Genomic DNA, 15,830 nt, shown 5'->3' with positions numbered 1-15,830 from the left:
GATCTCCAGGCACAGTGGCTCACGCCTGTAATCCCAGCACTTTGGGAGGCCGAGGAGGGTGGATCACCTTAGGTCAGGAGTTTGAGACCAGCCTGGCCAACATGGTGAAACCCCATCTCTACTAAAAATACAAAAATGAGCCAGGCGTGGTGGCAGGTGCCTGTAATCTCGGCTACTCGGGAGGCTGAGGCAGGAGAATCGCTTGAACCCAGGAGATGGAGGTTGCAGTGAGCAGAGATCATGTCATTTCACTCCAGCCTGGGTGAAAGAGCAAAACTCTGTCTCAAAAAAAATAAATAAATAAACTGTCAACAGAGTAAACAGGCAACCTACAGAATGGGAAAAATATTTGCAAACTATACATTTGACGAAGGTCTAATATCAAGAATCTATAAGGAACTCAAATGAACAGGCAAAAATCAACCCCCTAAAAAATGCATATGAACAGATAGATACTTCTCATAAAAAGACACTCACACAACCAACAAGCATATAAGAAAAAATGCTCAATATCACTATCATTATAGAAATGCAAATCAAAACCACAATGAGATACTATCTCACACCAGTCGAATGGCTATTAGTAAAAAGTCAAAAAATAACAGATGCTGGCAAGGTTGCAGAGAAAAAGGAATGCTTATACACTGCTGGTGGGAATGTAAATTAATTCAGCCACTGTGAAAAGCAGTCTGGAGATTTCTCAAAGAACTTAAAATAGAACTATCATTTGATCCAGCAATCTCATTACTGGGTATATACCCAAAGGGATATAAATGGTTCTACCATAAAGACACAAGTACACGTATGTTCATTGCAGCACTAGTCACAGTAGCAAAGACATGAAATCAACATAAATGCCCCTCAATGGTAGGCTGAATTAAAAGAATGTGGTACATACACACCATGGAATGCCATACAGCTATTTTTTTAAAAAACGAGATCCTGGCCTTTGCAGCACATGGGTGGAGTTGCAGGCCACTATCGTAAGCAAATTAACACAGGAACAGAAAACCAAATGCCATGTGTTCTCACATACAAGTGGGAGCTAAACATCAAGTACACATGGACACAAAGAAAGGAGCAATAAGGCTGGGCACGGTGGCTCATGCCCGTAATCCCAGCATTTTGGGAGGCCGAGGCAGGCAGATCACCTGAGGTCAGAAGTTCGAGACCAGCCTGATCAACATGGAGAAACCCCATCTCCACTAAAAATACAAAATTAGCCAGGCATGGTGGCATATGCCTATAATCCCAGCTACTCGGGAGGCTGAAGCAGGAAAATCACTTGACCCCAGGAGGCGGAGGTTGCAGTGAGCCAAGATCACACCATTGCACTCTTCAGCCTGGAAAACAAGAGCAAAACTCCATCTCAAAAAAAAAAAAAAAGGAAGAGGAAGCAATAGACCAATAGACACAGGGGCCTATTTGAGGGTGGAGGGTGGAAGGACGGTGAGGATTGAAAAACTACCTATCAAGTATTATACGGATTACCTGAGTGACAAAATTATCTGTGCACCAAACCCTCACAACACATAATTCACCCATGTAACAAACCCATACACGTAACCCTTGAGTCTAAAATAAAAGCTGCAAAAAAAAAGAGAGAGAGAGAGAGAGAGAGAGAGAGAACAGGAATATAGTAATTTTATGTACTTATGTATTTTTTAAGATAAAAGTTACACAAGTACACAATCAAAATTTTAAGCCATAGGAGAGGCTATAAATGAAAAGGAAAACACTTCTTATCTTCATTCCCACTCCCAACCCCCAAACTCTTCATTCTAAGACAAAACGTATTGTACTAGGACTGTCCCCGAGTTCTGTAGAACATTGGATGACTCCATAGGAGTTATCCCCGTATCCTAGGAACATGTCTCCATGTGACAGCTGTGTGCTGGAGAATCGTGACCTGGGGGTTGCCGAAAGTCCCCATCTACCACCAAAAGAAAGAAAAAAAGTGCCTATCAGGGTATCTGCAAATCCCACCCCCAAAGCCACTCTTTAAGACCTTCTGGAGGCTCCCTGTCTCTGTGGGGTTAAGTTATGAAGTTGGCTGGGAAGCATGACTCACAGTCAACACGCTATCACACATTCCTGTTCCTGGAACCCCACCTACGAGGAGCCTCTAGAACTGTGCTCTCCAATAGCCACTAGATACACATATGGCTATTCAAATCTCAATTAGTTAACATTTAAAATTCAGCTAAACCGTGAAGTCTAGCACCCCCTTTCCTGCACCCCCCTCACGATTCCTGGGCAGCCACTGATCCTATGTACATGGGGTTGACCCCAGCTGTCCAGAGGCACAGAAGGAAAGAAACTGGAAGGTATCACAGTGCCTAGAGTCAACTCAGCCCCCAGGACTCTCCTTTTAAACCTTTCTGCCACATCTCAACTGGCATTTTTGTTGAAGATGAACCACTTAGGACCTCACCAGGAGTCCAGAGTGGTGTGAGTACAACCGAGCAAGCCAAGCAAGAAAGGAGCCCCTGTGAGGAAGAGCTCCCACCCACCAAACCCAAACCCACTTCTCTTCCACGTCTTGAGCCACATACGGCTTTCAGGACCCTGTGCCAAGACCCCGACAAGCTCAGGATCTTCTTCCAAAGTCAGAGCTAAAACAGCCTCAGCCCCAAACCACAGCCGGAATCACATGTCCAGACCAGCACTGAACACGCCCATCTGCCGGCAGAACAAAAGAACACCTTCCCCGGGGTGCTCAAATCCATCTGCACAAGTAGCCCACAGGGATTCCAGCTTTATCAGAAAAGTCACGCTGGGCCCTTCGGTAAGGATTTGCTGAGAAGAGAGGGCACCGCACCCCGACAACAAACCAAAACAGCCCTAGGACACCCTGAGCAAAAGAGAAATTTCCCAGAGCTTCTCCTGGCAGGAATGTATCTAAATTGCCACCCAAAAAAATCCCAGAACAACAGTGATTCCCCCACTGGTTCAAAAACACCAACAATGCAGCAAGCTAGCTTGAACTTCAAGCTGCCACATGCTATAATGAGTGTGTGGCTAAATACCTTTCACGAAATCTAAAATAAGCCACACAATATCTCCTCTCAGCAACTCAAGCATACACATGCACACACTCAACTGAGTGTTTTCACGGCAAATGAAATATACCCTGTGAAAAGTTCCTCTGAAACTTGTCTTCTGAATTTTCATACCAGCCAAGTGAGTTTCACAGAAGGCGAGAAATACAGAAGCAAATTTTTGCCCTTTTTTGCCCTCCTTCCCTGCTCTCTTCTCCTCCTTCATGCCCTGCCTACTGCCCTCCCACTCCAAGCAAGTGAGCTCTGCCAGAGACAGCAGCGTGGGCATCTTTCACAGCTCAGAGTTCACTAGCCGCACAAGCCCGGGGCCACCTGGACCAATGAGGAGAGGGAGTGAGTTTAATCGTGCTGACCAGCATCCCAAGGGCCTCCCCTCAGGGTGCGTAGAAGGAAGGAGCAGTTGGAGCGGTTCAAGCAGATCTGGGAGCAGGCCTTGGTTGCCTCCCTCGCAAGGCAGCAGATTGTGAGCCTGGGTTCCCGGAGATGAAGAAGCCTGCCCTCGGCTACCGTCCAGGAGGAGGGGGAAAGCCTGGCAAGCTTCAGGTCCTTCTATGCCAGTGAAGCACACAGTGGACCAAGCGCAGTGCCTGTGGACAGCAGCTCCAGCCTGTCGCAGGCCCAGCCCAGAAAGCTGCACCCTAGCCATAAACTTCTTTAGTGATTTATGGGTTTCTTATAAAGCAAATGGCCAAGAAAGGGAAAATCTTCAGGTTTATCAGTTACCAACATCCAGTTGCCATGAGGAAATAGGAAACAGCCTACATGAGGACCAGCAGGAGCTCAAAGCAAAGGCCAAGAAAACAGAGAGGATGGGCCAGGCACCGGTAGCTCACACCTGTAACTCCAGCACTTTGGGAGGCCAAAGCAGTGGATCACTGAAGCCCAAGAGTGGTCTCAAGACCAGCCTGGGCAACAGGGTGAAATCCTGCCTCTACTGAAAAAAAAAAAAAAAAAAAAAATCAGCTGGGCATAGTATTGCTCACCTGTAGTCCCAGCTACTGGGGAGGCTGAGGTGAGAAGATCACCTGAAGCCACTAAGTCGAGGCTGCAGTGAGCCATGATCATGGCACTGCACTCCAGCCTGGGGGGCCAGGGTGAGACCCTGTCTCAAAAGAAAAGGAAGAGGGTGGTGGAGCAGACGTGTCGTTTTGGCCAAGTTCCAATCAAGTGCAAGTTCAGGGACCCCATATCTGGTCCACAAACTAATTCCCAAGGGTTTAGCCAGAGCCCTGGCTCAGGTCACATTGGGAGCATCAGCTTTCTGCTGGGCAACCAGGGGAAACAAGACCCCAAAGCATCTGTCAGTCAGTAAGTCTGTCTGTCTGTCTGTGTCTACAAGAAGCCAGCTCTTGGCTCGAGCAGCCCTCGCCAAGGAGGCTAGATACAGAGGCCCTCCTGCGAAAGGGACTCACATATGTGTTCAGTTTGTCCCATACAATATTGGCCCATGCAGAGTTTCTAAAGTTTGAAATCATTGCCAGCATTTAAAGATCAAGAGAAGGATTACACTTTAAAAAAAAAAATCCAGATCATTGATTCTCTTGAGCAATCAGCTCTCTGGCTCCATTGGGTTAACTTTCTGGCCAGAGCTGAGTCATGGCTGTCCCTTTGCAGCTGGGCATGTGCCCTCCACAGTCCCCCACTCTCCACTGTCTCCCGACGCTGGAGCCCCAGTTTCAGGCCATTCATCACAGCTGTGGCTATAGCCTTAATACACACTCCCAGCCGGCTTCCCTGTGTGTGATGTCCCTGGCCCCATAGGCAATGGGCTGTGGCCTTACCCTAATGCATCTGAGCCTAGGCTGTACCCTGGGGGCATAAAGGGGTCATGGCAGTCCCAGTGCCCCCCAACTGGAGGGCACAGGCTACTGGGGGGTTCAGAGGAGTGTGTAGGAGAGGATTTTAACTGAGGACCCCATGTTCCGCCCCCCAGAAAGAGGGAGGCTGCAGATTGGTCTGTCAACACCAATACTGGCCTTGGTGGAGGCTGGCAGGCCTGTATCTTTGCCAATCCAGTCAGGAGGAGCCACATGCAAACCCAAGGGAGGCTTCCACGGCCAGCTCTGCTGCAGAGGCTGCCCAGAGAACCTCCAGACACACACTCAGCGCGCTGAGACTGCAGGAGCAGCAGCACCCCAGAGAAGCAGGACCTGATGTTGATGACATTGATGGCCAGGCTCAGTGGTGTTGGGAGCCCAGGGACAGCAGAGGGGTCTCCCTTATGGGACAGGGGTTATCATCCTGAAGCCCCCCACTTTCTCAATCAGGGTCTCTGAAAAGAAGTGAATGGAACCATCAAAGGGTGTAACGGGGAGGAGGTAATGGGAACTGGTTACCCAGGTATTTAAACTGCTCTTAGAGACCAGTTAAACCCACGAATGTAGCTCTTACTGTGTCCTCAGGTTTGGAGCACTATTTGGAACTTGTGAGTGTCAGGATATTAGGCAGCATTCCTTTAGGTGTCATCAGGGCTTAGAGCAGGATGGGCCTTCAGCAATCACCTGATGGGCGTCTCTTCAATCAACAGAGAAATGAAGCCCAAGAGGTCAAAAAACGCATATGGGGGGCCAGAGCTAGTGACCAGCAGAACCAGAACTAAAAGCCAGGAGCCCTGACTTCCGACTCAGCCCTTCCCACTAGCCCACACTGCTGCCATCACCTGGAAAGGAAATGGAGCAATGGTGTAGGCAACTAAATGCTTACTCGATTGAGCCCAGATTTCTTTTTTCTTTCTTTTTTTTTTTCTCACTCTGTCGCCCAGACTGGAGTGCAGTGGTGCGATCTCGGCTCACTGCAACCTCCGCCTCCCGGGTTCAAGCGATTCTCCTGCCTCAGCCTTCTGAGTAGCTGGGATTACAGGCGCCTGACATCACGACCGGCTAATTTTTGTATTTTCAGTAGAGATGGGGTTTCACCATGTTGGCCAGGCTGGTCTCGAACGCCTGACCTCAAGTGATCCACCCTCTTTGGCCTCCCAAAGTGCTGGGATTACAGGTGCGAGCCACCGTGCCCAGGCCCCAGATTTATTTTAAGTACTGCCCTTTTTTCTGAAACTCGAGCTGTCCAGAGCCTTTCCACACAAGTTTCCTGGAAACCTCCAGGGCCTAGTCATGGCTCTGATCCACATTACGGGTTGGGTGCCGGGTATTCTTTCCAAAGGAGACCTGGGGCCGCAGGGCAGCAGGAGAATCAGAGCCACATTCGTGAGAGAAAGCAAAGAGTTCCACCAGGGGTCCAGCAGGATGAGGAAGGCCAGGTTGAAGGGCATCAGGTGGAGTGAGGGAGGGAAGGGCTCCAGGGGGCACCATTCCCACTGTCATCTAAGAACTAGACCCCCTGGAGCTGTGCCGTGCACAGACTGTACAACTATACATAGTGGCCTTACCAGGAATGAGTAGGTGGCATGCATCAAACAAATATTGCTTTGGACAGCATGCGAGTGTATGTGGTTCACCCACATTGGTCAGTGACTAAGTGGCACAGAATATTGCAAGTGGACTTAAAAAGATGAAATCAGGGCAGATACCAGCTAGATGTTCTTTGCTAATTTGTAGGCTCACACCGATCTGTGGATTTAAATGTATAATTCACTTTACCAGATCATAAGTATGATTTTAAAGTCTTAATTGCAAGACAAATCTGAGAAAGAATGCATAGGGAAATATCTTTGAGACATTAAAGCCTTTCTTTTTTTTTTTTTTTTTTAGATGGAGTGTCGCTCTTGTTGCCCAGGCTGGAGTGCAATGGCGGGATCTCGGCTCGCCGCAACCTCCACCTCCCTGGTTCAAGCGATTCTTCTGCCTCAGCCTCCAGAGTAGCTGGGAGTACAGGCGTCTGCCACCACGCCCAGCTACTTTTTGTATTTTTAGTAGAGACAGGGTCTCGCCATGTTGGCCAGGCTGGTCTCGAACTCCTGACCTCAGGTGATCCACCCGCCTCGGCCTCCCAAAGTGCTGGGGATTACAGGTGTGAGCCACAGCATCCGACCGAGACATTAAAGCCTTTTTGTAAGTCCTGGTCATTCCTCCTTCCTAGCCAAGCCACAGCTCAGCCCCTGCTGAATCAATGCCATCCACTGTGCCCTGGGGAAGGAAGGATCACCACCCTGAGAAGTCATTGTTTGAGTTTCAACAAAGAATTTTTTTTAAACCATAAGGAGACAATAGCCCAGAAAGCCAGCCCTCATTTAGAAAGAAAAAGGCTTTCTAAATTCCAAAGTTTCCTTTTTGGATGTGAAGAGTAAAGCTTGAGATCTTAGTCCAGAATTATACTACAAACCATAGATGAAAAATACAAGATTTGATGTCAAGGTAGAGTTCTCTTGAGACTGAAGAGAAAAATAAATAAAAATGTAAATACAGGCAGAAAATAGTGAGGTCTCTGAGACCTCCTTCCAGGTCTCTGAGAAGGAGAAAAGCAGCGACTTACCATCCTGGGCTTGAAAGAAACTCTCTGTAATCTGAGGGCAAGCCCAACGCCTCTGAGGTTTGTGTCCCAGGTGCAGAAACGACCTCCTGCATTCAGGATGGTGTCCACCGTGGACAGGGGCACGGTGGAGGCGCTCATCATCTAGAGTCTATGTTGGTGAGCAGGACAGCCAGAGACGGCTGAGTTCATGGTCAGGACTCAGTAATGCTGACAGAATCAGGAAGCACAGAATACTCATGGTGGAAACAAGAACAGATTGTCATCAGTGGCAGCAAACATAGCCTGAAGCCAGGTCTGGCCAGATGAGACCCAGCCCTCGCAGAGGCCACCCAGAGATTAGCAGGAAAGGCCACCCAGGGACCAGACCAGACCAGTCATGCCCCAGTGGGTCACAGCACTGGCCTGGACAACCACACCAAGACCTGAGGCTTCCCTGCCTCTGCCCTGGTGGCAGCCCAGAGAGAAGAGAAATCTCTAAGAGGAGGTTACAAAAAGGCACAAAAAGAGACTAATTTAAGCCAAAAGGGACCAAGTCTTAAACCAGAAGAAGCTAAAATAAATTTTATTGGCACTATCAAGGGTTTCTGCCATCAGAGGAATGGGAGCTGGAGAGGAGATCAAATCTGTTCTAGATAATGGTATCTATTTGGCTTACTGAGACTGTCATAGGTAAACTGCAAGGCTGCCATAGTTTTAGAATGGAAATGCACCAGACAACATAATTCTTACAGAATACCCTTTCCAGTAGCTTTCGGGAAATGACCCAGCTATAACACTACCTTAGGTATGAGCAAGGTGCCAGCTTGAACTACCTGTCCCCATCTAGTTACTCAATCTGGGAAGGGCAGTCACACTATCCATGCCTGGGTCACTGCTGCAGAGTGAGCTGGGTGGCTCCCAAAGATAGGTGTCAGAGGTGGAAGCCGTACTCACGCCTGCCTGCTCCTTTTTGAACTTACTCCCCAGCCACCAGGCAAATGCCCAGCTCTGCAGAGCATCCCAGTCAGGCCTCTTGCCCACACCTTGCCCAGGCATTGGCTGCCACCTTGGCCCAGTTACACCAGTAGGAAGAGAGCAGGGTGGGGACCTCAGAAGGTCACCACAGTAACCCAGATAATCCACTCATGCTGCAAAAATAGAAAGCAGCCTCCAGGCCAGAGGCATTCTAGGGTGGAGGGTGCCCTTTGAATTTTTTTAGTGAATTTGGGTAAAATCCCCTGGGAAGTCACTCCGCAAGGATTTTAAGGATTACCTAGAATGTTCAATAAATGTTCATTGATTGATGCTCTTAATGTTCTTTGAGCTTTTAAGTAGAAACTGTCATTTCAAGGTAAGTCATCTTGTTTTCACTTTCTTGGGATTACTGTGTAGGGACTAGCGATTGACAAATTCTTACACATTTTCCTGTAATTTCAAAAGTGTTTGCTCTTCACACTATGTGTGATATGGTTTGGATTTGTGCCCCCACCCAAATCTCATGTCAAATTATAATCCCCAGTGTTGGAGGTGGGGCCTGGTGGGAGGCGACTGGATCATGGAGGCAGACTTCCCCCTTGCTGTTCCTCATGATAGTGAGTTCTCATGAGATCTGGTTGTTTAAAAGGGTGTGGTACCTTACCCGCCTCTCTCTTCTTTCTGCTCCAGCCATGTAAGACGTGCTTGCTTCCCCTTCACCTTCCGCCATGACTGTAAGTTTCCTGAGGCCTTCCCAGTCATGCTTCCTGTACAGCCTGCAAAACCATGAGCCAATTAAACCTCTTTTCTTTATAAATTACCCAGTCTCAGGTAGTTCTTTATAGCAGTGTGAGAATGCACTAATACAACGTGTGTGTGTGTGTGTGTGTGTGTGTGTGTGTGTGTGTGTGTGTTCTTTTAAATTGCTCAGGCATATATGTCCTGAAAAGGCTGTATTTTCCACCGTGGCTAAGCTGACTGTGGCCCAGCCCCGGTGCTGGTGGGAACTCAGGCTCCTGCTCTCTGAGAAGGGAAGACCTAAGCAGGCAGGAGGAGCCAAGACAGCAGCTGCCTGAAAGCAGTGGCTCTTTCAAGGACAGTCTTCAAGGTCCCAAATCCACAATGGGGAGGCAGAGAGGGAGGAGAGAGCACTAAAAAAGAAAGTAATCAAGTATGAAGATCATCCTCAGTGGCTTTAATTCTATTTTCCCACTTCCAAAGCAAACAGATGTACCAGTTTGCTTCTCAGGGCTGAGTGTGGTTAATACAACATTCCACAGCTCTCCACCCTCACCCCTGCCCTGCCAGGCCCGCAGGTGGGGAAACCGTGCAATTTATTGTCATATATATAGAATGTATATATACAATACATACAATTCATTCTTTATACACTGTACACACACCATGTATATATACACACAATATATATACACACACACACTATATACTATGAATTGTTACAATATATACACATATATATTTAAAGCTTAAATATCTCCTGGGCCTTGAGCAGGGGAGACTGATAGGTCTTCCCTTGCATTGATCTGAAATCCATTCCACTGTTACATGACATATATCCCCAGGAACTGAACATAACAAAGCACCAAGTTTCTTCTTTTCCACAGGATGAAACCTTGAGATAACTAAAAACTGCACTGACACCTTCCCTGAGTTTCTGTTTTCTATCCCAAATGTCCCTGGTTCCATTGCTCGTACACCTCATCACCATTCAGTATAGTTGCGGCCATCTTTTAAAATGTGGTGCTCAAGGACTCAACACACTGCTCAATCAGTGAATATTGCAGTTCTGTCAGCTCCCATTTGCCAGATGCTATAGTTCTGTATATAAAACCTAAGATTCTACTAACAGTTTGGGTAGCCTCATGGCATTCTTTTTTCTTTTAATCCATTTTACCAACCCTACTCTCTAGTGTATGCAGGATGCTTAATAAATGCAGGATGCTTAATAAATGATTTTTTTTTTTTTTACACGGAGTCTCATTCTGTCACCAAGGCTGGAGTGCAATGGCACGATCTCTGCCCACTGCAACCTCCCCACCCCTGGGGTTCAAGCGATTCTCCTGCCTCAGCCTCCCAAGTAGCTGGAATTACAGGCGCCTGCCACCACGCCTGGCTAATTTTTGTATTTTTAGTAAAGAGGGGGTTTCACCATCTTGGCCAGGCTGGTCTTGAACTCCTGACCTTGTGATCCACCTGCCTCGGCCTTCCACCACACCTGGCCAATAAATGACTCTTAATTAAATGAATAGGTAGAATGAGTGCTTGGTACACGTTGAGCTTTCTGTTGACTCACTTTTTTTTTTTCTGAGACAGAGTCTCACTCTGTCGCCAGGCAGTGGCGCAATCTCCGCTCACTGCAACCTCCACCTGGCCAGGTCCAAGCAATTCTCCTGCCTCAGCCAGGATGGTCCCGATCTCTTGACCTCGTGATCCGCCTGCCTCTGCCTCCCAAGGTGCTGGGATTACAGGGATTACAGGCCGGCCTAGACTCACTTTTAAAATATGTGCATTTCAGAACAGATAGTGTTGATGTTGCACAACAATGTCATGGAATTAATGCTATTGAATTGTACATTTAAAAATGGGAAATGGGGCCAGGAGTAATCCCAGCACTTTGGGAGGCCAAGGTGGGTAGATCATTTGAGGTCAGGAGTTCAAGACCAGCCTGGCCAACATGGCAAAACCCCGCCTCTAATAAAAATACAAAAATTACTTGGGTGTGGTGGGAGGCGCCTGTAATCCCAGCTACTTGAGAGGCTGAGGCAGGAGAATCACTTGAACATGGGAAGTGGAGGCTGCAGTGAGCCAAGATCGTGCCACTGCACTCCAGCCTGGGCAACAGAGTGGGACTCTGTCTCAAAAAATAAAAATAAACGGCTGGGCACGGTGGCTTACGCCTGTAAAACCCAGCACTTTGGGAGGCCAAGGCGGCCAGATCACGAGGTTAGGAAATCAAGACCATCCTGGCTAACACAGTGAAACCTTGTCTCTACTAAAAATACAAAAACTTAGGCGGGCGTGGTGGTGGATGTCTGTAGTCTCAGCTACTCAGGAGGCTGAGGCAGCAGAATGGTGTGAACCTGGGAGGCAGAGCTTGCAGTGAGCCGAGATTGCATCACTGCACTCCAGACTGGGCGACAGAGCGAGACTCTGTCTCAAAAAAAAAAAAAAAAAAAAAGGAAATAATAAAATAAAAATAATTTAAAAAATAAAAATAGGAACTCGTAAATTTTATGGTATGTTTATCTAATCACAATAAAAAAATACCCAAAAACATGTTGCACAAATATGTCTCTTGACACATCTCTTTCATCCCTTCCTGATGTAGCTAGGTATTAGCAGGACTATGTATAGGACCTGACATTTATCCCAGTAAAATTCCATCTTACTATGTTGAGCCTATAAATTAAACTTTTGTTCATTCTGATTTCTGTCATCCAGCATATTCCTGTCCCTTCCTCCCTGATTGTGTCATTCATAACTTGATGACGATGCCTTCTGTGGTCAAGATGCCAACAAATACGTTGACTGGGTTGCTGGCTCTCAAGTTGTCATGCAGCTAGTTAGCTGAAGAGGCAGGACTAGAATGGGGCCAACAAACGCCACCCAGTGCTTTGCACCATTCCACACTAGCTCTGAGATGCCTGAACCCCCCACCCCAAGCCAAGAGCCAGAATACATCCTTCACAGCCACACAGCTACAGAGGCACTGCATAGGACTGACCATCCCCATATAGGGTCAGAAGGAACCGTTCTTACTCAGAGGCCCAGGAAGCCCTCACAATGTTAGGTTCATGATGTTCTAGTGAACAAGATGAGATTTATGAATGAAATTTATAAATGCTTAAATGCTTGTACTCAAAGGGGGTGGGGAGAGTATAATATATATAATACGGCACTTCTCAAACCTTAGCATGAGCTTTTTCAAACACATAGCCAAGCCCTATACCCAGAGTTTTCTGGTTCAGCGAGTGTCTTAGTCCATTTTGTGTTGCTTTAACTAAAATACCTGAAACTAAGTGACTTGCAAAGAACTGAAACTTACTTTCTCTTACTTTCATCCCAGTTCTGGAAGCTGAGAAGTCCAAGATTAAGGCACCAACAGGTTCGATTACCAGACGAGAGACGCTGTCTGTTTCCAAGATGGTGCCTCGTTGCTGCATCCTCCAGAGGGGAGGAATGCTATTTCCTCACACAGTGGAAGGCGGAGGGGCAAACCAGCACGAAGCCCTCTATGAGGGAGGACCCTCATGGCCTAATCACCTCTTAAAGGCTCCACCTCTTAACACTATCACATGGTCCATTAAGTTTCAACACCTGATTTTTGGAGAAGACACATTCAAACCATAACACGAGGTCTAAGGTAGAGCCCAAGAATTTCTATTTCCAACAAGTCCACCGGCGACGCTGATGTTGCTGATTCAAGGGACTACATTTTGAGAACAATTAGTATAAGGAATTCATATCAACCTCATTCGAGGGACTCCATTTGAGAACAATCAGTGTAAGGTATTCCTATCAATCTGCAGGAAGATTCTGGGCTTCCGAGGTTTCCAAAACCCTTTTCCAGAGGGTTCACAGCACTATAGAAGTCGGCTCCAGATACCGCCAAGAGAATCTGCCTTTCTCACAAATCCTGAAGTCACGCCAGATCTCTGGTTTGGGGTGGGTTACATAATACCTCCTGGAGGCACAGGTGGTAAGACAATGATTCAGAGGGACAAGACAAAAGAAACAACCCTCCCCACCAGCAGTACCTAAAGCTTTGTGATTTACATACAGATAACAGAGCCAACACTCCTTCTTTCCTCCTCCCCCCACAAAAAGTAAAGGAAAGTATTAGGATTGCTCCTCTCCTTTTTGGTACTCACCCTCAGGCAGTATATTGTCCTTTTGCGATTTCAAGCTGAACCTGATGCTTATTTTAAAGCTAATTTCATCTACATGAGAATGATGGAGAAAATTAGCTTTGCCTGCAGCTAATTTTCCCTATAGACCTGGCCTGGGTCTCTCTGTGAGCTCCCAACCTGAGATGATGAGCTCAGGAGGATGACAGAGAAGCTCACTGCCTTTGCTGTTCACTAGTCTCCAAACTCAGGGAGGAGGTCCAGATGGTGATGATGATGATGATGATGATGATGATGCCGAAAATTTGTATCAAATACTTAAAACGTGCCAGGCACTGTTCTTACTTCATCCTTACAACAATGCAGTGGGTTAAGGCTGCTATGATCACCAGCTGATAGCCAGGGCAGCTGGAGCTAAGAATGATTATGTATCTTGCCCAAGGACACCTGCTATGGGCAGAATTGGGCACCCCTCCCCCAAAATTCGTATGTTGAAATCCTACCTCCAGCAGCTCAGAATGTACTGTTATTCAGAGAGATAGGGTCTTTACAGAGGTAATTAAATTAAAATGAGGTCACTAGGGTGAGCTCGAATCTAATCTGACTGGTGTCCTTATAAAAGCGGGAAATTGGGAGACAGACATGTATTAATAGAAAGAGGAAATGATATGAAAAGACAGTAAGGCCCAGGCACAGTGGCTCATGTCTGTAATCCCAGCACTGTGGGAAGCCAAGGCTTGAGTCCAGGAGCTGGAGACCTGGGCAACATGGCAAAACTGCATCTCTACAAAAAAATACAAAAATTAGCCCGGCATGGTGACAAATGCCTGTAGACCCACCTACTAGGGAGGCTGAAGAGGGAGGATCAACTGAGCCCAGGGAGGTTGAGGGTGTAGTGAGCCGTGATTGCACCACTGCACTCCAGCCTGGGGGACAGAGTGAGACTGTCTCCAAAAGAAGATGAAAGAGAGGAGGAGGAGAGGAAACAAGGGGAGGGAAGAGGAGGGGAGGAGAGACACAGGGAGAAGATGGCCATCTATGAGCCAAGAAGAGAGGCCTGGAACATATCTGTCCCTCATGGTCCTCAAAAGGAACCAACCTGACAAGCACCTTGATTTGACTCCTAACTCCAGAACTGTGAGACAACAAATTTCTCCTGCTGAAGCCCCTCGGTCTGTGGTACCTTGTTATGGCAGCCCTAGCAAACGAATGCAACACCCAACCCTTATTCAAACCAGATGCAACTGCTTCCACCGGTGGACTCTGGGGTGACTGTCATGCCACCTGGCCGAGAGAGCTCAGCAGCTGCTCCATTCAGGTCCTGACTAGGACCTGCAGCCAGTTTTGGCACCAAAACTACAGGCATCAAAGATGGGAGCACTGAGGCCCATTACTTATTCATAGTCGCCCCACACATCCTATCCACCCCATCCCATGTCTTCTCCTTCCTGCTAGCTGCCTTCCCCAGCTGGTTCCTTGGGCCACTGATAGCCACCCCACTTCCCCAAGGCCCTTACCTGACCTAGAATACCCCCAAGACCTTGTTCCCATGAAGACAACCCCCTCTGCTTCTCAACCTTTCTGCTGAATGCACCATCCACCTCCTGCTTCCGCAAGGAGAGGCTGCTTATTGTCCCACATGTCCAGGACCCAAGGCAAGAAGACAGAGAAGATATGCTTCTTGCTCCCAGTTGCTTCCAGGACGTTAGCTTCTACCCTTGGCTTTTTCTCTTCTGACATTCCTCTTTCCAGACCATGCCTTACCTCCATTGAGAACTTTGGCACTCACCACCATCTTAAGAGATTTTAACATCCGTGTGAAGAACTCATCCAACACCCCAGGTTCAAAGATCCCCAACCACCAGGACTTTCACCTCCACTCCATCCACCCATGTTCATGGCCTCACCCACGCCTACACCATCTCCCTGAACCACCCACCGCTGACATCATAAATCGTGGTTTTGTGCACTTTGACCTCACTTCCACCATCCCTGCTCCCTGCCCTTCCCTCCAGTTCCAGCAAAAACCTGCATTTCCACCACCAAGCCAGGCCTCTTCTCTCCCCTCCCCTGGGTTCCTTCCCCACCCCCAGGAGTGAGCTGGCTACCAGTTCTCTCCCATCAGCCTTCCGTCTGTCTTCGCCGTTTTCTCTATATAGCTCTTTTCCATCAGTATTTAAAGTCAGCCAAATCTCTCTCATCTTTAAAGAGAATTCCATATGTATAAAATTTTTTCTGGATGAATATATAAGAAATTGATCATAACTGTTACCTTTGGACAGGGAGAGATGAGGGAGTCTGAAAAGTACAGAATTTTACTTTTCATTTTATCTATTTGCTATAGTGTTTGATTTTTTTACCACATACATTAATATTTTTATTAAAAATAGCAAATAAGATCTGGCACGGTGGCTCACACCTGTAATCTCAGCACTTTGGGAGGCCAAGGCAGGTGGGTCACTTAAGGTCAAGAGTTCAAGACCAGCCTGGCCAACATGGTGAAACTCTGTCTGTACTA

Source organism: Mandrillus leucophaeus, unplaced genomic scaffold (genome assembly GCF_000951045.1).
Source record: "Mandrillus leucophaeus isolate KB7577 unplaced genomic scaffold, Mleu.le_1.0 Scaffold285, whole genome shotgun sequence".
In the NCBI taxonomy this organism is placed as follows: Eukaryota; Metazoa; Chordata; class Mammalia; order Primates; family Cercopithecidae; genus Mandrillus; species Mandrillus leucophaeus.
This window is presented reverse-complemented; position numbering follows the sequence as displayed.